Below are 23751 nucleotides of genomic sequence, written 5' to 3'. Positions count from 1 at the left end.
TTCATGCAGCACAGGTTCAGCATGGTTCGAAACCAAATTTAGCCACATCCGGTTCCCACAGTGAACTAAATTCACCCCTGGTCAATGGAGTTACCTAGGAGGCAAGTCTGGTTCACTGATTTGTAAATGTAATCCAGGTGTCATGATTGCTGAAGTGCAGCTGTGTTCAGTGGAATGAGGATCCTGAGGATGTTTGGATGAAGAGTAGTCCCCAGCTCATAGAGACACACCTGTGCTAGCTAGTGTGCTGAGCATTGTAGCATAGCGCAGGAGGGCCAGTTGCCCAAGTACCTGCCCAGGTCTCCAGATGGTATCGTACTCGGGTGGCTTAGCCCCTCCATGGCTCATGCCATTGCAGCTACTCTCTGTTTTGTAGTGCACTAGATCAATCGGCAGTAATGCAGGTGTGTCTCCAGTTGGGAATTAAGCATCCAGCTCAGAGAATAGGCATATCCCAAGTGTGCCCTGTTTCAGTGGTGAAGTCCTTTACACAGAGCATGCATTAACGTTGTTCAGAGCGCACTGTGGTGTTGTAGAGTGAGGCTACAGTCCAGTGGTTAGACACTGTGTCTACATAGGAACCCCAGCAGGGTGGAGGAAAAGGGGCTGCGGAAGAACTCGTTACACAGAGGTGGGACGTGTCCATGGCCAGCGTCACAGAAGAGGGTGTCTTGAGGGCTGACGGGTGCCAAAGGCAGCAGAGTAATTGAGAGGAATGAGCCTGGGGAAAGAGACCCTTTGTCTGGCCGTGAAAGAGCATGCTGGAGACCTTGGTGAGAACAGCTCTGGTGGAGCGTAGCAGGCCAGGAGAATGGAAGAGCAAGTCAAGACACTGAGGAGAGCGAGGGAGCAGTGGGGAATGCCAAGTGAGGATTTCCTTTGGGTAGTGTGGTTGAAAGCCAAATGAAATGAGTTGGAGTGGGGAGAAAACAACTGAAGACACAGAGAATGAAGGAGATGTGAGGGGACGGGGTTGAGTTGGCAAGTGGAGGGGTGTGGGGAGGCAGGCAAGTCTGGAGACTTCACAGTAGGGTGCAGAGACATCTACCACAAAGGGGCTGGAGAGCTTTCACCAGGTCCTGTCAGTGTTGCCTTTAAAGGAGCCTAAGATCCTGGGGACAGAAGTGAAAAGATGATGGAAGTTTAAGCAGTGACACAAAGGGGGCAAAACCCTGCAGAGCATTTGGGCGTGAGAGTGGCTGAGGGGGAATCGAGATTGCTTCTCCAGGGGAATGGGCCCAAAGCACTGGAAGACGCACATTGGGTGGAGGAAGCTGGCCAGGTCACAGAGACACTTGCGGGTGCATGGGCAGGGCAGAGGGAGAGCCAAGGTACTGCGTGGCTTGCTCATAGAACCTCATTTTCATCATCACCCCTTAGGGCCTGTCTTCACTGCAGCGTTAACTCCAGTTACCTGCGCTCCAGTTACTCCCCTGGAGTTGGCCAAGCTCAAGTGAGAATAACATGGGGTCTACTGTGCGCACGCTGGTGCTGCGCTGACTTGGGCATGCCGCTAAGACTTCTGGGGGCACATCCCCTGGTTCTTTGTGTTGCAGTAACCGGAGAAGCTCTGGGAATTCTTTCCAGTGAATTGTGTGAGTACTGGTCTGTCCATTCTTGGTACATGGGGGAATTGTGGGAAGGCACTGGAGGACTAGTGGCACTCTAGTGGAGCTAGCCTGCGTTCACACTGCAGAGTGGTCATGTTGGCAGCTGACGAATTGTGCTACCTTGAGCTGTAGCCTGTACCCCTGAGGGGTCAGCCAACTTGTTCAAAGCACCACCACACTTGAGCAAAGGGTTTTCGTGTGTAGACAGCACTTGAGTTAAAGGCAACATGGGAGTTAAACTCAAGTTACTTTGCAGTGAAGATAAGCCCTTACAAACTTACTTACAGCACTGCCCCATAAAAAGAAACCCCTTCCCACTGAATAGCAAAGGGTTCAGTTATTTTTTCCTAGCTGGAGGAGCTTGCATTTTCTGAAAGTGAATTAATCTGAATTAAACATTTCAAGTGAGATTTTTAAGGGACACCCTGCATCCAAACCTGGGAACCAGTTCCTCCCTTAGCTTCACCCTGGAAACCCCCCACAGAAAAATGGCTTTTGATGGGTGTAACTAATGGCAAAAATGGATCCAAGTATATTACATTTACTTCAAGTACCAGACTGTTAACACAAGAGTGAGCTATATACTTAAGCATCGTTTATTCTTTAATAGTCTGGACTCAAAGCCCATTGAGGTCAATGGAAAAGCTTTCACTGACTTTTAATAGGTTTTGGATCAGATCCATTTGGATCAGACCCATACGCCCATGCTGTCCATTAAGAAAGGTTTTGTTATTCTGTAGGGGAAGGAAAATCACCTCTATGTAGAGTCTGCACATTGTTTATGCTCCACTTAAGTCCTCAAAATAGGGTTTAAATGGGTATTTAGTGGCATATAAGCTTTGTGTTGGCCCTTTGCTCAGAGGTGAAATTTCACTTGGTGAATTTTACCCTAGATCAGTGATACCCAGACCTCAGTGGTTCAGGACCCAAATTAACAATCACCATTCCCCAAAAGAACCACAGTGGGAATTCATTGTTTCATTTACTACAGTACTATTCATATTTAAACAGTATGATGGGAAATATGTAGTTTATATGTATGTATGTATATACAATATAATGTATATTATAATAAATATAAAATACAATATATTATTCTCACAGGAAATGACTGACCAAGTATTATTATTTTATCAACTACAATTGATTAATAACATTGTAAAAGCCTCCCGACTGGTTAATAACTTAAATTGGTTAATAATTAAATCACAGTGCTTTAAGTTGTGCTGCAAAATGCCACACAAAAGAGGCACTTGTGGCTCACAAGCCTCTGTCTGAGTATCACTGTTCTAGATGCTTAATATTTGTTCCATTATTTGACTAGGAATGAGATTAGCCTTAGTAACCAGTAACAGCTGGAGGTCTACTTTTTCCTGTTTTGAAGACATTTGTTTTCTTGGCCTGTGATATTGCAGTTTTTCATAGGACTATATGCCATATTTTGTTGTCAGTTACATCAGTGAAAACAAACTGGAGTGACTCCTGTTGAAGTCGGTGGAGTGATTCTTTAACTATCTTGGTATAAATGAGAGCATAATTTGACCCATGACCTCTGGAAAAAAAAATCAGTGGCCTGGTAAGTTTGTACCATCCAAGATGTCTCTGTTCAGTTTTTCCAATTGGCTAATGGGCCTGCAATCTCTAAAGCCCAGATCTTGCATTGGGATCATAATGTGCATGGAGCCCTAGAGAGCCCCGCAGAGCTCTGCCTTCTTGTTCATTTTCCTCATAAACAGAGAGTGGAAGAGCGTGCAACCTGCAATATGTGCAACTCCACCGCAGAGCAAATGTTCCTTTGCCCAGTTACAACTGCAGGGACATGGACCAAGTAGCTCAAAACCTGGAACACAGAGAAAAGCTCAGAGCTGGTTACATTCAGCCATTCAAAGAAATAAACTAGAAAAAGGAGTGGTATCCTATTGACTGCTGACTTCAAAGGGTAGCGATGAATGGCAGCTGAACTTACCTAGGGGCATGAAAGCATGCAGGGATCTGTCTGGGTATAAGAATCCTATGCAGATGCCTTTGCAGCATCCTGTCCTTAGATTTCACAGGATGACAAGGGGAATAAACAAGAGATTTGGTCAAACTTTTCATATCTCTGATTGATAAGCAAAGGGCTGTGATGTTCAGATGGAGATGAGATCATCCATTGTTTTGTGATGTTTAGGGGCTTAGATGCACTTTAAAAAAAAAAAAAAAGGGCCTGCGTAGAACTGGTCAGAAGTTTTCCAGTGATGCTTCTCTGTCGGAAAATGCAGATTTGTCAAAGTGAAACGTTGTGGAAACGTGTCTGTTTCAATGACATTTTGTTTAGGAAGAAAACCAGAAACCACTGGGGTGTTTTGATTTCCTATTCTGAAATGAAAAGCCAGTTCCATTTTTTTATTTGATGTTATATAATACAAAATGTAGAAAAGTTACAAATCAAAACATTTAATTTCCACTTATATTAGAACAGAATGCTTCGACTGACGCACAATGTTTGTTTGTTTTTTCTTTTAATTCAGTTTTGCTGGAAATGTTGAAATGTTTTGCTTTTGTTCGGTTGAGGAATGGAATTTTTTTTCAAAACACTAGGAATTTTCTGCCCAATGGAGAATTTGGTTCCCACCCAGCGCTAGTGCTGAGCCAGTTGTGAGGAGAGGCCACAGCTAGCAGGGCTGTGCCAGGATGTGTCTCATGTCTGTATGCATCTTATGGGATTGTAGGTGATTTTAATAGGACTATCACAGAAGGGTGGGCATTCAGATGAACAGCCAGAACTCCTGGAGACCCCATCCCTTCCAGACAGCCACCTGTCTCTCCTCAGTACTCATAACCTCTCCCTACCCACAGTTGTCCCCTCTGCGGGGTGGGAGGAGATCCCACACAATCTCTCCCTGGGGGGATGGTGGTGTCGGGGTGTCTCCTCTCCCTCCATCAGGGGGTTCTTATTTGACTCTCTTGGCACTCTGCTGCAGCTGGGGCAATGCCTTCTCAAGGAGTTTCCCCAGAACAGGCAGATCTTCAGTGCTGAGTGATATATCCTGAGTTAAAGGCCAATGGTGGGTGACGAAGGCAGGCATGGTCTATTCCCAGAAACAGAGGGCAAAGCATCCCTGCTCTGGGCTCTATGGGACAGGTCACTAATGGGTGAGCCCTCCCAGTATATTCAGAGCCTCTGGCTGTGACGCTCCCTGGATCTCAAACAGGGCTCAACAAGCACATGGCCCAGGGGGATCCAGGGGAGATACTGTACTTGGATTTTCAGAAAGCCTTTGACAGGGTCCCTCACCAAAGGCTCTTCAGCAAAATCAGCTGTCCTGGGATAACAGGGAAGGTCCTCTCATGGACTGGTAACTGGTTAAAAGATAGGAAACAAAGGGTAGGAATAAATGGCCAGTTCTCAGAATGGAGAGAGGTAAATAGTGCTGTCCCCCCAGGCTCTGTACAGGGACCAGTCCTATTCAACATATCTATAAATGATCTGTTAAAAGGGCTAAACAGTGAGGTGGCAAAATTTGCAGACGATACAAAACTACTCAAGATAGTTAAGATCCAGGCAGATTGCAAAGAGCTACAAAAGGATCTCACAAAACTGGGTGACTGGGCAACAAAATGGCAAATGAAATTCAATGTTGGTAAATGCAAAGGAATGCACATATAAAATGATGGGGTCTAAATTAGCTGTTACCACTCAAGGAAGAGATCTTGGAGTCCTTGTGGATAGTTCTCTGAAAACATCCACTCGATGTGCAGCGGCAGTCAAAAAAGTGAACAGAATGTTGGGAATCATTAAGCAAGGGATAGATAATAAGACAGAAAATATCATATTGCCTCTATATCAATCCATGGTACAGCCACATCTTGAATACTGCATGCAGATGTGGTTACCTCATCTCAGAGATGTACTGGAATTAGAAAAGGTTCAGAAAAGGGCAACAAAAATGATTAGGGTTATGGAACGACTTCCATATGAGGACAGATTAATAAGACTGGGACTTTAATAAGATGACTAAGGAGTATATGATTGAGGTCTATAAAATCTTGACTGGTGAGGAGAAAGTAAATAAAGAAGTGTTATTTAATCCTTCTCATAACACAAGAATTAGGGGTCACCAACTGAAATTAATAGGCAGCAGGTTTAAAACAAACAAAAGGAAGTATTCCTTCACACAATGCATAGTCAACCTGTGGAACTCTTTGCCAGAGGATGTTGTGAAGGCCAAGACCATAACAGGATTCAAAAAAGAACTAGATAAGTTCATGAGGGATAGGTCCATCAATGGCTGTTAGCCAGGATGGGCAGGGATGGTGTCCCAAGCCTCTGTTTGCCAGAAGCTGGGAATGAGTGACAGGGATCGGTCACTTGATGATTCCCTGTTCTGTTTATTCCCTCTGGGGCACCTAGCTACTGTGGGAAGACAGGACACTGGGCTAGATGGACTTTTGGTCTGACCCAGTATGGCTGTTCTTATGTTCTTATGCCATGGCGTGATGTCAAGGTGACTGGCAGCCTAGACTGTCTGCCATGCAGATTGCACCAGCATAGGGGCTAGTCCAACTCAAGCACTTGGCTTTTGCAGGAATATTCCTCATGTTTAGAAAGAGGATGTGATCCATTCACCGCAGGATTTTAGTGAGCAGGAAAAAATATGCAAACGTCTCTGAGGCCATTATGTGGGGCTAGATGGAGCCTTTAGGCTCAGCTTTGAGAGTCACAATTCTGCTCCTGTTCCAGGAGAGGAGGAAAATAAGTCCCTTCCGCACTCTTGGAAGGGCAACTTCCTTTCACTCTTGGCCAGTGCATGGGGAGAAGGAAGGAAACAGAGTCCATGGCTCTACCCACTCCCTTCCCATTTGTGCAGGGCATGCAGTTCTCTGCCCCTGCACCCTACCTGCGATGGGAGTAGCTGTAAGGAAGTTGTGCAGAGTGTGTGGAGAAGCCCTAAGTAAGCAGGTGTTGAGAAAGTGCAACACATCCGGAAAGTGGCTCTATATGCCAGCTGGCCTTCCCAACAGAGCTCCCATGGGCCTTGCTTTCCAAAGTCCCTCTAGAATGGCCACACACTTTATTACTGAATCTGTCCAGTTCTTAACTTGGCAGCCCTGCAGCAGTCTGGATCCAGAGTAAAATGTTGCTGGAGATCCTTGATCCCAGGCCAGCGTGGGTGCACTGTGCTTTATGCCCATCAGTCACGCAACAGCTGAATTTGACATAGAGGCAGCACATACCCATGGCAGAGAGGAGGCGGCATCTGCCCTTGGATTCTGGTATCAATGGGAGCAAATACAGTACAGAGCGAATATCTGTCTTTAATGTGGGCACTCAGCACAGATGTAGGAGACTAATTACCACCCTGGTGAGGAACACATTTTAGTGATCACTATGTTACCTCCATAAACTACCCACATAATCCCTATACTTAGATCCTGGAGGTGTAGCCTTGTAGGAGTGATCTGAGAGAGAGAGATTAACACATGGTCCAGGTCATTTGCAGGGCTCGAAAGGAACGAGCGCTCTTCAAGAGAGGACTGCTCCACAGCGCTGCAGCCTGTTTGGCCTTGTGGAATCAGAGTAACCGACGTGCTGATACGAGGCAAAGATGGAGTGTGACTGCCCACAGGCAGGGTGTGAGGAGCAGGCCTGCCCCTTGTGGTGTAGTTGTGTCTAGCAGACACCACATGGCTTGTGAGAGTTTGGGGAGGTCAGCTACCCAGATCCAGAGGAGTTGTGGGTAGAGAGGAAAGGCGGTTGGGAAGCAGCGGCATTAGTAGGAATCCTGTTACTGTTTAAAGGCCTGGGACCCAGCGCCTTGCGGAGAGGGCAGGGCAGGACTCCCCTCTCACCTAACCAATAAGCAATGAGCAGGGAGAAAGGGTGGGAATAAATGCTGCCTCCTCCCGCACAGCAGGCCAGGCACCTGCCGACACTGCAGGGAGGAAGATGGTTCCTTCAGGCCGTGGGTAGCAGGGAGAAGACAGCAGCAGGAAAAGGTTTGCCTGCTGTGTCCTCCCCCCGAGGGTGCAAGGACTGATTGGGCCAAAGGCCAGCTGGAGAAGCACAAATCCACTTCCAAGGAGGAGAGATAGGGAGAGGGACAGAGGGGTTGTCCGAAGTGCAACCCAGCCCTGGCAGGAGGGCCGGGACCTCCTGAACAGGGGAGGAAAGTGACCTGTGGACCCGGAGTGGGCATGAACGTGAGCGGCTAAATAAGTGAGTTACCCTCCCTAGAACGAGCGAATAAACCAGACCCTGCAAAGAGGGGTTGAACTGATCTGATCTCTGTAACTGTCTGCAAAGGCCCATGCAATACAGGGCGTGCCCCCATGACCCCGTGCATCTGGGGCCGTTTGCACAATGTGCTCCCCTTCCCGCGGACAAGGGGCCAGGAGTGGGAGGAGCCCTGGCTTTGCCCCTCCTACTTGCTATGCAGAGCAGCTGGCTTTGCGCACAGGGCGGAACAACGTGCTCCATGAAGCGGGGGCTGGTATTTCTTTGGAATGTCTTCACTGCACAGGTAACCCAGGCTCTTCCTTGACTTTTAGCCCCAACTTCCACACACACAAACCTCTGACCGGGGTTCGGAGGTGCGTTAAGTCCATGCTAGCTGTGCCAGCTGGGGGTGTGGAAAGAATTCTGCAGTGGCTCAGCACAAAGAACCCTGGCCTATGCCCCCAGATGCCCGTGGGGGAGTGTGGAGACAGTGTAGACCTAGTAATGTGTGTGTGTGGGGAGAATGCTTTGCTGTGAGGGTGCTTACGCCGGGGCTAGATTACCCTGTGCACTCTGTCTTTGTGCCAATCACCCGGGTTAACTGCTGCAGAGAAGACACATGGAGCCACTTTTACTGACCAGCTCCATTTCTGGAGTCGGGCAGCTATGCACGCTGCCCCTTACTGAGGACAGATGGTGCCATAACAGTCTAGCCCCATATGTAATAATGTTAATCTGCCCCACCAATGCAGCACTCCCCACTGTCATGCACCATCACAGAGCTGAGAAATGCAGCCGCCAGTGCACAGGCAAGCCGTGCGAGAGGGCTGGCTTTGCCAGGAACCAGTGCATCTCTCATATGCATGGTGCATGAGAGGGCAGCCTACTCCTCTTCTGCCTCCCTGGCGCTTTGCACAGCGTTAGGTGTTTGTTCAGTCATGAAAAGGTTAATTATCTCTGGCTGAGCGAGAATTAATTTTAGCTGCTGTTTCTTTATTGGCTGGAAGTGGCTGGGAAGGTTGAAAAGGCAAACTTGTTTGTCTGCTCTTGCACCTGCATCATTACTATTAATAATAAATATATGACATTTAACGGAGGCTTTTTGTGCACCAAGTGCTTGGCAAATGTTTTCAAACAGCAACTGAAAAACAATGTTAAGAAGATATAAACATTGCATTGTTGAGCACTCAGAAACCAGGAAATGATTAAATTAGGGCCATATGTGCCACCTTAACTCTGCTCCATTGTGCATCATTATTATTGATTAATTATTTGTATTTAGGGGAGCACCTAGAAGCTCTAGCTAAGATCAGGGTCTAATTGTGCTAGGCCTGTTACAAAGATGTGGTAAGAGACACTCCCCTCTCTCTGAAAAGTTACAGGCTAAGTAGCTAAGAAAAAGTGTGGAAGGGGAAACTGAGGCACAGGGAGGTGACATGGCTTGCCCAAGGTCTCAGCTTATGGTGGTGGCAGAGCTGGGACTAGGAGCTAGGTCTCCTAGTTCAGACCAATACCCTGCAAAATACATGTTAGGTAAATCAAATAGTGTTTCTCAGGTACTACAACACCATATGTATTTTTTACAACTCTAGATCCATACGTAATAATGTTTATCTGCCCCCCCCAATGCAGGATGTTTATATACTTTGTACGGCTCTGTTAAGCAAACATTATTCATGAGAGTCATTGGCCAACTAAAATGAGGCCCTATGGTCAGCTCAGAGGCATTTCTCTGTCTGTCTGTCTTTAATGCATTAACTTTTGAAAACCACATCCTGTCAATTCCAGCATTTCAGGAGATGTTCTAGGCATCAGTGGGCAGAACCCTTCTGATTCTGGGAGACCCAGAAAAGCCTGATTTTACTAAAAACAGGCTTTTCTGGTTTTCCCATTTTAACCAAGATCAATGGGGTTCTGAATGGGGGGAGTAGGCGGGAGCGAAAGGCCTAGCCAGAAGGGGGTGAAGGCCCAGCTGAGTGTGCAGCTTGGTCTACATAGGCAACAGAGTGTGCAACCCACTACTATGTTATGTAGTTATCTAGGCAGCAACTCATCCTTCAACAACATACTGCAGATCAAGTGAAGCAGCAAAGCATGAGATGTGGCCTACCCTAGAATGTTTTACTAGTAAAACTTGCCTTCTGTTGGTGCAGCCTTGTATGCCTCCACACTCAGTTTTGAGCCCTGCTGCCAAAACTCTGAACTTTTGCCCGTCAAATTAAACCACCTCACCGAGTGGTAAGGTTGCCAGGTGTCCAGTTTTTGACCGGAATGCCTGGTCGTAAAGGGGGACTGGGCAGCTGCTACTAGTACGGTCGGCTGTGCAGTGGAGCTAAGGCAGGCTCCCTGCCTGCCCTGGCTCCGCGCTGCTCCTCGACGCGGCCGGCATGTCTGGTCCCTAGCTGCAGAGGTGATCAGGGAAGCTCCGTGTGCTGCCCTTGCCCCCAGCACCACAGCTCCCATTGGCTGGGAACTGCAGCCAATGGGAGCTGCGGGGGCGGCATCTGTGAGTGGCAGAAGTCCTCCACCATCATTCTTCTACCAGTACAATGCATGTGTATCTGCTGCATTGTCTGTATCAGTGCAAACAGTCCTCTGGCAACAGTCCCACAATTCCACTGTCCCCATGCAGTGACCAGCCTGGTCACATGTTTTGAACTCTGCTGTCTGGGGTCCTGAGGAAAAACAAGTGTGTGATTGTGTAATTAAAGGCTGTATGAAAATGCACGCACACCAGGGGACGAAATTGAGGGTGCACAGGCAGCCTTATTTCTGGCATTTCCTAACTTTCGAGTGCTTGACTTTGTAACCTTAATAATGTTATTTTAATATAGGTTCTTTTTCCTGTGCAATTCTCTTTCTAAAAACAGAAAACTGTTAAAAGAGAAGTTCCTTCATGTGGCATCATATTGACACCCACATGGGTCACCCACGAGGTTGCAACCTTTAAATCCATCGCACGGGCCTCTGCCACTTAAACTAATGGGGTCACTGATAGCACTAGTAGGTTGTCATCCTCTGGATACCAACACTAGAAGGGCGTGGGACACTTTGCCAGTGGGTTTCACAGATAGCTGCCAGCAGGAGAATGGTGACACTCGGGGACCTTGGGTTCAATTAATGACTCTGGAGGGGTGTGGGCTCTAGTGGGCACAGACCCTTCTGCCTGTTTACTTCAAGCATGACACCTTCTTGACCCTGCCCCCTCCAATTTGTCTCTGTCCCAACCATGTTTCCTGTCCCCACTGGATCCGAGTCCCAGTCTTCCTCACCAGACTCCTCATCCAATCTCAATATCCCCCTGTCATAAATATAAAGGGAAGAGTAAACCCCTTTAAAATCCCTCCTGGGCAGAGGAAAAATCCTCTCACCTGTAAAGGGTTAAGAAGCTAAAGGTAACCTTGCTGGCACCTGACCAAAATGACCAATGAGGAGACAAGATAGTTTCAAAAGCTGGGAGGAGGGAGAAAAACAAAGGGTCTGTGTCTGTCTGTGTGATGCTTTTGCCAGGGACAGAACAGGAATGGAGTGTTAGAATTTAGTAAGTAATCTAGCTAGGTATGTGTTAGATTATGATTTCTTTAAATGGATGAGAAAATAGCTGTGCTGAATAGAATGAATATTCCTGTCTGTAAAAAGAAAAGGAGTACTTGTGGCACCTTAGAGACTAACCAATTTATTTGTTTATTTATTTATTTATTTTATAAATTGGTTAGTCTCTAAGGTGCCACAAGTACTCCTTTTCTTTTTGCGAATACAGACTAACACGGCTGTTACTCTGATTCCTGTCTGTGTGTCTTTTTTGTAACTTAAGGTTTTGCCTAGAGGGATTCTCTATGTTTTGAATCTAATTACCCTGTAAGGTATCTACCATCCTGAATTTACAGACGTGATTCCTTTTTTACTTCTATTAAAAGTCTTCTTGTAAGGAAACTGAATGCTTTTTCATTGTTCTAAGATCCAAGGGTTTGGGTCTGTGGTCACCTATGCAAATTGGTGAGGATTTTTATCAAACCTTCCCCAGGAAGTGGGGTGCAAGGGTTGGGAGGATTCTGGGGGGAAAGACATGTCCAAACTACGTTTTCTCAGGAACCCAGGTAAAGTTTGGTGGTGGCAGTGGAAATCCAAGGGCAAAGGGTAAAACAATTTATACCTTGGGGAAGTTTTAACCTAAGCTGGTAAAAGTAAGCTTAGGAGGTTTTCATGCAGGTCCCCACATCTGTACCCTAGAGTTCAGAGTGGGGAAGGAACCTTGACACCCCCCCATGGGTTCTTGTCCCCGAGTCCTTTCCCAGCCAGCTCCAGTTTCTGCCTCCCCCACCTTTAGCTTACTGGCCCTATTAGACTCCTCCTGTTTTTCCAATGGGTCTGGTGTTTGCCCTGTCTACATTTGAATGGGACAGCTTCATCCCCCTCCTTGCCAGCAGGGGGCTTATTGAGAAAACAGGAGAGACAGACTCTCTGCTCTCAGTTCAGGTGCTCATGCCTAGACCGGCAACAGCCCAGAGCTGCAATTGCAGGGGAAGCCCTACTGAGTCCTGGGCTGGAGCATGCTCAGTGGGGATGGGATCTTCAGGGAGTTTAGCTGCTAAAATCTAAGTTTTACTGAGCATGTGCAAACTGTGATTTTCAAAAGGCTTATAACTTGGCCAAAGTTGGGCAGATTTTCACCGGGATGGCAAAAGGCACATCCTGGATAGAAATGCCACCCCGAGTCCAAACCTCACATCCCTGCTCCAAAATAGGGGGGCAGTAGAGCTTTTCAAAGAAAAGTTCCCCAGAACTTTTTAACGTGGGCAAAACAAAGTATTTTCCTCTAGCTGCCTTCTCGAAAATTACTGAACCATTTTGGCTGAGATCATATATCATCAGCCTGAGGCAGATCTCCAGCATGGAAAATTTCAGCCTAAATGGGTAGAGAGTGACAAAGTTATAAGCAACTGAAATACGAGCTCTCATGGGAAGTGCCAAGTTAGCCTAATAGGCTGTGTTGGCAGCCCTGCGTATAATACTATTTACAAGTGCGTGAAGAAAGTATTGCTATGGGGTAGCAGGCAACCCTGCTGAGTGCCATCTTGTGGCCGTGGGTGGTAAGAGGGAAATGAGGGGCAATCGGGGCTGTTGGCTGGGGTCCCAAGGACATGTTGGCCCTGGTGCAGGCCCAACAGACGCTGCTGTTCAGAGATTCTGATCTCTCACGCATGAGGCACGTGGACAAAAGCTCTCGAAGAAGCACACTTGTTGCAAGGTTAGTAAATCACCTTCCCCCAGAAATCTGGAGATCCTCTTCTCTTTGACAAAGCAGGAATCAACAAACATTTTCCACTTGCCATGACATGATGCCGGAATGTCAAAACCCTGTATTCCTAGACAAGCCTTTGACGGGCTACCACCTGGCAGAAGACAGGAAAGAGGAGGACGACAGATGACATATAAGCCCTGGTCTACACTAGGAGTTGAGGTCGAATTTAGCAGCGTTAAATCGATTTAACCGTGCACCCATCCACATGATGAAGCCCTTTTTTTCGACTTAAAGGGCTCTTAAAATCGATTTCCTTACTCCACCCCTGACAAGGGGATTAGCGCTGAAATCGGCCTTGCTGGGTTGAATTTGGGGTACTGTGGACGCAATTAGATGGTATTGGCCTCTGGGAGCTCTCCCAGAGTGCTCCATTGTGACCGCTCTTGACAGCACTCTCAGATGCACTGGCCAGGTAGACAGGAAAAGGCCCATGAACTTTTGAATTTCAATTTCCTGTTTGGCCAGCGTAGCGAGCTGCAGGTGAGTGCAGAGCTCATCAGCAGAGGTGACCATGATGGAGTCCCAGAATCGCAAAAGAGCTCCAGCATGGACCGAACGGGAGGTACGGGATCTGATCACTGTAGGGGGAGAGGAATCCGTGCTATCAGAATTCCGTTCCAGTTTTCAAAATGCCAGAACATTTGTCAAAATCTCCCAGGGCATGAAGGACAGAGGCCATAACAGGGATCCGAAGCAGTGCAGCTTGAAACTTAAGGAGCTGAGGCAAGCCTACCAGAAAACCAGAGAGGCAAACGGCCGCTCCAGGTCAGAGCCCAAAACATGCCACTTCTATGATGAGCTGCATGCCATTTTATGGGGTTCGGCTGCCACTACCCCAGCCCGTGTTGTTTGACTCCTTCAATGGAGATGGAGGCAACACCTAAGCAGGTTTTGGGGACGAGGAAGATGATAGCTCACAGCAAGCAAGCGGAGAAACCAGTTTTCCCGACAGCCAGGAACTGTTTCTTACCTTGGACCTGGAGCCAGTACTCCCCGAACCCACCCAAGGCTGCCTCCCGGACCCGCCAGGTGGAGAAGGGACCTTTGGTGAGTATACCTTTTAAAATAGTATACATGGTTTAAAAGCAAGCATGTTTAATGATTAATTTACCCTGGCATATGTGGCTCTCCTGGATGTACTCCCAAAGCCTTTGCAAAAGGTTTCTGGGGAGGGCAGTCTTATTCCGTCCACCATGGTAGGACGCTTTACCACTCCAAGCACGTACTCGGGAATCATTGTACAACAAAGCATTGCAGTGTATGTTTTCTGGCATTCAAACAACATCCGTTCTTTATCTTTCTGTGTTATCCTGAACAGTTTATAACCATCCATGACAGTACTCCAGTCATGTGAGTTATCCCACCAAGTCTCTGTTATTCCAATCACGTCATAGTTCCTTGACATCACCAGGACCTCCAGTTCTCCCTGCTTGTTTCCAAGGCTTTGTGCATTCGTATATAAGCACTCGAGATCGCCCCTCATTCCCAGTATGAGGCAGGAGCCCTCCCCTCACAGACATTCCAGCCTGTGCTTCCTCCCGGTATCCCGCTTTCCCACTTACCTCAGGGCTTTGGTCTCCTTCCCCCGGTGAACCTAGTTTAAAGCCCTCCTCACTAGGTTAGCCAGCCTGCTGGCAAAGATGCTCTTCCCTCTCTTCGTAAGATGGAGCCCGTCTCTGCCCAGCACTCCTCCTTCATGGAACACCATCCCATGGTCAAAGAATCCAAAGCCTTCTCTCCGACACCACCTGCGTAGCCATTCGTTGACTTCAACGATTCGACGGTCCCTACCCAGGCCTTTTCCTTCCACGGGAAGGATGGTCGAGAACACCACTTGCGCCTCCAACTCCTTTATCCTTCTTCCCAGAGCCATGTAGTCCGCAGTGATCCGCTCAAGGTCATTCTTGGCAGTATCATTGGTGCCCACGTGGAGAAGCAGGAAGGGGTAGCGATCCGAGGGCTTGATGAGTCTCGGCAGTCTCTCCGTCACATCGCGAATCTTAGCCCCTGGCAAGCAGCAGACTTCTTGGTTTTCCCGGTCAGGGCAGCAGATAGATGACTTAGTCCCCCTGAGGAGAGAGTCCCCGACCACCACCACCCGCCTTCTCCTCTTGGGAGTGGTGGTCGTGGAACCCCCAACCTCAGGACATCACATCTCATGCCTTCCAACCAGCGGAGTCTCCTTCTGCTTTCTCACCCCAGACATATCATCTGGTCCACTCTCAGGCAGGGCAGAAAAGGTCGGGGAGTAGCACTGTATGTAAGGGAGCAGTATGACTGCTCAGAGCTCCGGTACGAAACTGTAGAAAAACCTGAGTGTCTCTGGATTAAGTTTAGAAGTGTGTGCAACAAGAGTGATGTAGTGGTGGGAGTCTGCTATAGACCACCGGACCAGGGGGATGAGGTAGATGAGGCTTTCTTCCGGCAGCTCACAGAAGCTACTAGATCGCATGCCCTGATTCTCATGGGTGACTTTAATTTTCCTGATATCTGCTGGGAGAGCAATACAGCAGTGCATAGACAATCCAGGAAGTTTTTGGAAAGTGTAGGGGACAATTCCTGGCGCAAGTGCTAGAGGAGCCAACTAGGGGGGACGCTTTTCTTGACCTGCTGCTCACAAACCGGGTAGAATTAGTGGGGGAAGCAAAAGTGGATGGGAATCTGAGAGGCAGTGACCATGAGTTGGTTGAGTTCAGGATCCTGACGCAGGGAAGAAAGGTAAGCAGCAGGATACGAACCCTGGACTTCAGGAAAGCAGACTTCGACTCCCTCAGGGAACGGATGGCCAGGATCCCCTGGGGGACTAACATGAAGGGGAAAGGAGTCCAGGAGAGCTGGCTGTATTTCGAGGAATCCCTATTGAGGTTACAGGGACAAACCATCCCGATGAGTCGAAAGAATAGCAAATATGGCAGGCGACCAGCTTGGCTTAACGGTGAAATCCTAGCGGATCTTAAACATAAAAAAGAAGCTTACAAGAAGTGGAAGGTTGGACATATGACCAGGAAAGAGTATAAAAATATTGCTCGGGCATGTAGGAATGATATCAGGAGGGCCAAATCGCACCTGGAGCTGCAGCTAGCAAGAGATGTCAAGAGTAACAAGAAGGGTTTCTTCAGGTATGTTGGCAACAAGAAGAAAGCCAAGGAAAGTGTGGGCCCCTTACTGAATGAGGGAGGCAACCTAGTGACAGAGGATGTGGAAAAAGCTAATGTACTGAATGCTTTTTTTGCCTCTGTCTTCACGAACAAGGTCAGCTCCCAGACTGCTGCGCTGGGCATCACAAAATGGGGAAGAGATGGCCAGCCCTCTGTGGAGATAGAGGTGGTTAGGGACTATTTAGAAAAGCTGGACGTGCACAAGTCCATGGGGTCGGACGAGTTGCATCCAAGAGTGCTGAAGGAATTGGCGGCTGTAATTGCAGAGCCGTTGGCCATTATCTTTGAAAACTCGTGGTGAACGGGGGAAGTCCCGGATGACTGGAAAAAGGCTAATGTAGTGCCAATCTTTAAAAAAGGGAAGAAGGAGGATCCTGGGAACTACAGGCCAGTCAGCCTCACCTCAGTCCCTGGAAAAATCATGGAGCAGGTCCTCAAAGAATCAATCCTGAAGCACTTTCATGAGAGGAAAGTGATCAGGAACAGCCAGCATGGATTCACCAAGGGAAGGTCATGCCTGACTAATCTAATCGCCTTTTATGATGAGATTACTGGTTCTGTGGATGAAGGGAAAGCAGTGGATGTATTGTTTCTTGACTTTAGCAAAGCTTTTGACACGGTCTCCCACAGTATTCTTGTCAGCAAGTTAAGGAAGTATGGGCTGGATGAATGCACTATAAGGTGGGTAGAAAGCTGGCTAGATTGTCAGGCTCAACGGGTAGTGATCAATGGCTCCATGTCTAGTTGGCAGCCGGTGTCAAGTGGAGTGCCCCAGGGGTCGGTCCTGGGGCCGGTTTTGTTCAATATCTTCATAAATGATCTGGAGGATGGTGTGGATTGCACTCTCAGCAAATTTGCGGATGATACTAAACTGGGAGGAGTGGTAGATACGCTGGAGGGGAGGGATAGGATACAGAAGGACCTAGACAAATTGGAGGATTGGGCCAAAAGAAATCTGATGAGGTTCAATATGGATAAGAGCAGGGTCCTGCACTTAGGATGGAAGAATCCAATGCACCGCTACAGACTAGGGGCCGAATGGCTAGGCAGCAGTTCTGCAGAAAAGGACCTAGGGGTGACAGTGGACGAGAAGCTGGATATGAGTCAGCAGTGTGCCCTTGTTGCCAAGAAGGCCAATGGCATTTTGGGCTGTATAAGTAGGGGCATTGCCAGCAGATGGAGGGACGTGATCGTTCCCCTCTATTCGACATTGGTGAGGCCTCATCTGGAGTACTGTGTCCAGTTTTGGGCCCCACACTACAAGAAGGATGTGGATAAACTGGAGAGAGTCCAGCGAAGGGCAACAAAAATGATTAGGGGTCTAGAACACATGACTTATGAGGAGAGGCTGATGGAGCTGGGATTGTTTAGTCTGCAGAAGAGAAGAATGAGGGGGGATTTGATAGCTGCTTTCAACTACCTGAAAGGGGGTTCCAAAGAGGATGGCTCTAGACTGTTCTCAATGGTAGCAGATGGCAGAACGAGGAGTAATGGTCTCAAGTTGCAGTGGGGGAGGTTTAGATTGGATATTAGTTAAAACTTTTTCACTATGAGGGTGGTGAAACACTGGAATGCGTTGCCTAGGGAGGTGGTGGAATCTCCTTCCTTAGAGATTTTTAAGGTCAGGCTTGACAAAGCCCTGGCTGGGATGATTTAACTGGGAATTGGTCCTGCTTCGAGCAGGGGGTTGGACTAGATGACCTTCTGGGGTTCCTTCCAACCCTGATATTCTATGATTCTATGATCCTCAGGAGAGTGATATCATTCATGATCACCTGGTTGAAATAGGGGAATTTTATTAAGGGGACATTCAGAGGTGCCTGTTCCTGCTGGGCTGTTTGCCTGTGGCTGAACAGAAATGTTCCCCACTGTTAGGCACGGCAAGGTAGGAGGGGTGAGAAGCTAGCCACGCGGTGCGGGGAGGCAAAATGTGACTTTGGAATGAAAGCACATGTGCTATGTATGTAATGTTAACAGCAAGGTTTACTGTGAAAGAGTGTACCCATTGTTCTGTAAAATGTCTTTTTAAATACCACTGTCCCTTTTTTTTTTCTCCACCAGCTGCATGTATTTCAAGGATCACAGGGTCTTCTCCTTCCCACAGGCTAGTGAGGATTAGAAGGCAAAAAAACCGCACTTGCGATGAAATGTTCTCTGAGCTCATGCTGTCCTCCCACACTGACAGAGCACAGATGAATGCATGGAGGCAGACAATGTCAGAGTGTAGGAAAGCACAAAATGACCGGGAGGAGAGTTGGTGGGCTGAAGAGAGTAAGTGGCGGGCTGAAGAGAGGGCTGAAGCTGAAAGGTGGCGGCAGCATGATGAGTGGAGGCAGGATTCAATGCTGATGCTGCTGGAGGATCAAACTAATATGCTCCAGCATAAGGTTGAGCTGCAGCAAAGGCAGCTGGAGCACAGACTGCCACTACAGCCCCTGTGTAACCAACCACCCTCCTTCCCCAAGTTCCGTAGCCTCCTCACCCAGACACCCAAGAATGTGGTGGGGGGCCTCCGGCCACCCAGCCACTCCACCCCAGAGGATTGGCCAAGCAACAGAAGGCTGGCATTCAATAAGTTTTAAACTTTTAAACTTTTAAAGTGCTGTGTGGCCTAGTCCTTCCCTCCTCCACCACCCTTCCCAGTGCTTCTCTCCTTCACCACCCCTCCCGGGCTACCTTGGCAGTTATCCCCCTATTTGTGTGATGAATTAATAAAGAATGCATGAATGTGAAGCAACAATGACTTTATTGCCTCTGCAAGCAGTGATTGAAGGGAGGAGGGGAGGGTGGTTAGCTTATAGGGAAGTAGAGTGAACCAAGGAGCGGGGGGTTCATCAAGGAGAAACAAACAGAACTTTCACACCATAGCCTGGGTAGTCATGAAATTGGTTTTCAAAGCTTCTCTGATGCGCACCGTGCCCTGCTTTGCTCTGCTAACTGCCCTGGTGTCTGACTGCGCGTAACCAGCGGCTAGACGATTTACCTCAACCTCCCACCCCGCCATAAAAATCTCCCCCTTACTCTCACAGATATTGTGGAGCGCACAGCAAGCAGTAATAACAGTGGGAATATTGATTTTGCTGAGGTCTAAGCGAGTCAGTAAACTGCGCCAGCGTGCTTTTAAACGTCCAAATGCACATTCTACCACCATTCTGCACTTGCTCAGCCTGTAGTTGAACAGCTCCTGACTACTGACCAGGCTGCCTGTGTATGGCTTCATGATCCATGGCATTAAGGGGTAGGCTGGGTCCCCAAGGATAACTATAGGCATTTCAACATTCCCCAATGGTTATTTTCTGATCTGGGAATAAAGTCCCTTCCTGCAGCTTTTGAAACAGACCAGAGTTCCTGAAGATGTGAGCGTCATGTACCTTTCCCGGCCATCCCACGTTGATGTTGGTGAAACGTCCCTTGTGATCCACCAGTGCTTGCAGCACTATTGAAAAGTACCCCTTGCGGTTTATGTACTTGCCGGCTTGGTGCTCCGGTGCCAAGATAGGGATATGGGTTCCATCTATGGCCCCACCACAGTTAGGGAATCCCATTGCAGCAAAGCCATCCACTATGACCTGCACATTTCCCAGGGTCACTACCCTTGATATCAGCAGATCTTTGATTGCATTGGCTACTTGCATCACAGAAGCCCCCACAGCAGATTTGCTCACTCCAAATTGATTCCCGACTGACCGGTAGCTGTCTGGCATTGCAAGCTTCCACAGGGCTATTGCCACTCGCTTCTCAACTGTGAGGGCTGCTCTCATCTTTTTATTCTTGCGCTTCAGGGCAGCGGAAAGCAAGTCACAAAGTTCCATGAAAGTGCCATTATGCATGCGAAAGTTTCGCAGCCACTGGGAATCGTACCAGACCTGCAACACTATGCGGTCCCACCAGTCTGTGCTTGTTTCTCGGGCCCAGAATCGGCATTCCACCGCATGAACCTGCCCCTTTAGCACCATGATGCCCACATTGCCAGGGCCCATGCTTTGAGAGAAGTCTGTGTCCATGTCCTGATCACTCTTGTCACCGCGCTGACATCACCTACTCGCCCGGTTTCGCTTTGCCAGGTTCTGGTGCTGCATATACTGCTGGATAACATGCGTGGTGTTTAATGTGCTCCTAATTGCCAGAGTGATCTGAGCGGGCTCCATGCTTGCCCTGGTATGGCGTCTGCACAGAAAAAAGGCGCGGAACGATTGTCTGCCGTTGCTCTGACAGAGGGAGGGGTGACTGACAACATGGCTTACAGGGTTGGCTTACAGGGAATTAAAGTCAACAAAGGGGGTGGTTTTACATCAAGGAGAAACAAAAACAACTGTCAGACAGACTGGCCCCCTCAAGGATTGAGCTCAGAACCCTGAGTTTAGCAGGCTAATGCTCAACCCACTAAGCTATCCCTCCCTCTGGTATTTCATGCAGGAGTGAATGTCCATTAAAGTTTTCAAGGTGCCCCTGACAGACCTCACCAAAACGATTGTTGGCCGTTGATTTCACAGAGGGAGGGAGGGGGGAGCAAATGAATACAAAACAAATCTAGTCTATTTCTTTTTTTGATCCACTCCATCTGTCTTTTACATATTTGGCGAGCAGCAGACGGTGCAGTAGGACTGCAAGCCATCCACATCTCCTGGCTGCTCGGCAGAAGATGGTGCAATAGGACTGCTAGCCATCCTCATCTCCTGCCTGCTCACCATAAGATGGTACAATAGGACTGCCTGCAAGACTAAAGAGAATGACCTGGTTGAGTCACTCCTAATTTAGTCCCTGTGCCCATGTCTGCCCAGACGCTCCTGACCGACCTTACCGAGGCAGCCAGGAGCACCTTGGACATGATGAAGATGGTTTTCAGGACTATTGCACCACCTGCTGCCAGAAGACAATGGGTTGCTGCTGCTGTGTAGCAATGCAGTACCACATCTGCCAGCACCCAGGAGACATACGGTGACAGTGAGCTGAGCGGGCTCCATGCTTGCCATGGTATGGCATCTGCACAGGTAACTCAGGAAAAAAGGCGCAAAACAATTGTCTGCCGTTGCTTTCACGGAGGGAAGGGCGGGCCTCACGACATGTACCCAGAACCACTCGTGACTATGTTTTTTGTCCCATCAGGCATTGGGATCTCAACCCTGAATTCCAATGGGCAGCGGAGACTGCGGGAACTGTGGGATAGCTACCCACAGTGCAACACTCCGGAAGTCGATGCTAGCTTTGGTACTGTGGAAGCACTCCACCGAGTTAATGCACTTAATGCACTTAGAGCATTTTGGGTGGGGACATACACAATCGACTATATAAAAACGATTTATAAAAAAACAGACTTCTATAAATTCGACATAATTTTGTAGTGTAGACATACCCTAAGAGAGCTATTGAGAAAGATGTTGCTGTCATGGAAACTGACTTATAACGGAGCAAGAAAGGTGGCACTAGACAGAGAGGTGGAAAGACTGGGTTGCCTCATGCTGCAAGGCACGAGAAAATCTAATATAAAAAATAAGAACTGTGCAGTGAGGAGATTCCCCAGCATCTCTTCTTCAGCTGGCCTGGACCCCCAGCTCCATTTTGTTTACGTAATCACCCACACCTGCAGCTCTGGCCCAGATCAGGCAGATTTGCCTCATTTCTTTTTTCCAGCCAGCCTTTCTCCCAATTAATGCAAATCATTAGTCCAATCATTAGTTTTTCAGCTTAGTATCTGATGATCCCATCTGCTCAAATGAAACCTTCTGGAGATACCAATGAATTTTTTAAAAGCCACATCATTTCAAATCCTAGAGAATAGTCCTGTCATCAGTTCTAAGTACAAATAGGCTTTTGTCAGAAATAGATGACATGGCTCTTTCTAATTGCCTTGGAGTTCTGCTTTTGAGGCTCCAAATTAACAAGGGTTTTAACTAAAAGAAGTTCATCAATTAACTGCCAACCACGAAAAGGATCAGCACAGAAACCTAGATAGATGCTTCCCATGACGCAATGGTTGCTACACAGAGCTGTTCCCTATAGACACGCTTGAGTTCAGATACCCCTCCTCCGTATCTGCGCCAGGGTGTAGACTAGATGAGAAAACGAAATCCCACATATGGATTGAGGTGTGCAGACCCTGGTGATCTCACCAGCGCTCTTTATGGGTGATCCACCAACCTCACTGTGATTGCACGGTGGGAAAGAGGACTCTCGCTGAGAGGCAGTATTGCGTAGTGGTTAGGGCACTGAACTAAGATTGTGCCACTGTCCTGCTACAAAACCATAATAAAGTCTCCTTCCCATGGCAATTGGTTCCATCCAGTCAAACACCCCTCCTACCTCTTCTGGTTTCTCTGTGGTCATTTTCCGAATCACGCAACTAAAAAGAAGTGCTCAGTGCTCCCAAAGAGGACTGTGGAGATTTGTCCCTTGCAGGACCAAATCCAAAACAATGGCTGCAAGCAGCAAAGCCAGCTTTGATGGGATCCTTTATACTACTTCAGAGCCTCTTTACTAAATAAATGCTCCAAAAGTTCTTCCACAATAAATAAATGCCAGCAGCCCAGTTCCCATGAGTCCACCTACATGGTTGTATACTTTACAGAGAGGAAAGAACCCATGCTTGTGTATTTTATCTATATTTAAGCAGGAGAGGTGTCCCCCGGCCCCACTCGAGAAGGTCATACTTCATATTAAGTTTCCATTTATAAATAGTTTATAAAGTGCTAATAAATTATTAATATATTGAGTGTTAGATTCCAACACCTTGGCTTTATAACCATCCGTGACACAAATTGCTCATGTCTGTAACATATCTATTAATCACTTCTTATCCCTGTTTATAAATGGAACCTTAATATAAATGGTGTGAACCAAAATTTCTTCTCTCTGCTGTCACTGAATTGATATCCTTGTGTCTGTCTCTGGAGAGATCATCCAGGCCCCTTTGCAAAACAAGCCTTGAAGAAAATAACCTAGATCCCAAACTGAGCTCTCAGCTCAGCATCAAGGCAGGGCTTGGAGGTGATGGGGGGGATTTTGAGCAGAATGAGTGTGCTGGACAAGGAGGCAAATGCATTTCAGAAAGAGTGATAAAGAGGGCTCAAAGAATGAAAATAACAAGTTGCGTCTGATAGCTGAGGAAGGGGCTTGCTAGTTTTGTGGTATGCAGAGCTCTATTTAGAACTGCAATTCGAGCTCCCCGTATTGCTTTTTGAATATTTTTCTGCACAAATGTCATCCAAGGTGGAGTTTATCCATCACAGTTCATTTCATTACTGCCAAGAAAAAAAAATGCAGTGGATTCAGGAATGAAGTAGTGGTTCCATTCTTTGTGAGATTAGTCCACTCTTCCTCCCTTTGTAAGCTTAAAAAGGGGGCCTGCAGAAGTCGTACAGTTCTGCTTATTGAGCCTGCTGTTTCCAAGCTTGACCTGGCAGTCTTGAAAAATCCCTTTCATTGATCCTACAGCTGGTCACGGGCAGTTTGGAGTGTGATCCGTGCCAAGAGCCGTTGCAATGT

This window comes from Eretmochelys imbricata, chromosome 5 (genome assembly GCF_965152235.1).
Source record: "Eretmochelys imbricata isolate rEreImb1 chromosome 5, rEreImb1.hap1, whole genome shotgun sequence".
NCBI classification, from domain to species: domain Eukaryota; kingdom Metazoa; phylum Chordata; order Testudines; family Cheloniidae; genus Eretmochelys; species Eretmochelys imbricata.
This window is presented reverse-complemented; position numbering follows the sequence as displayed.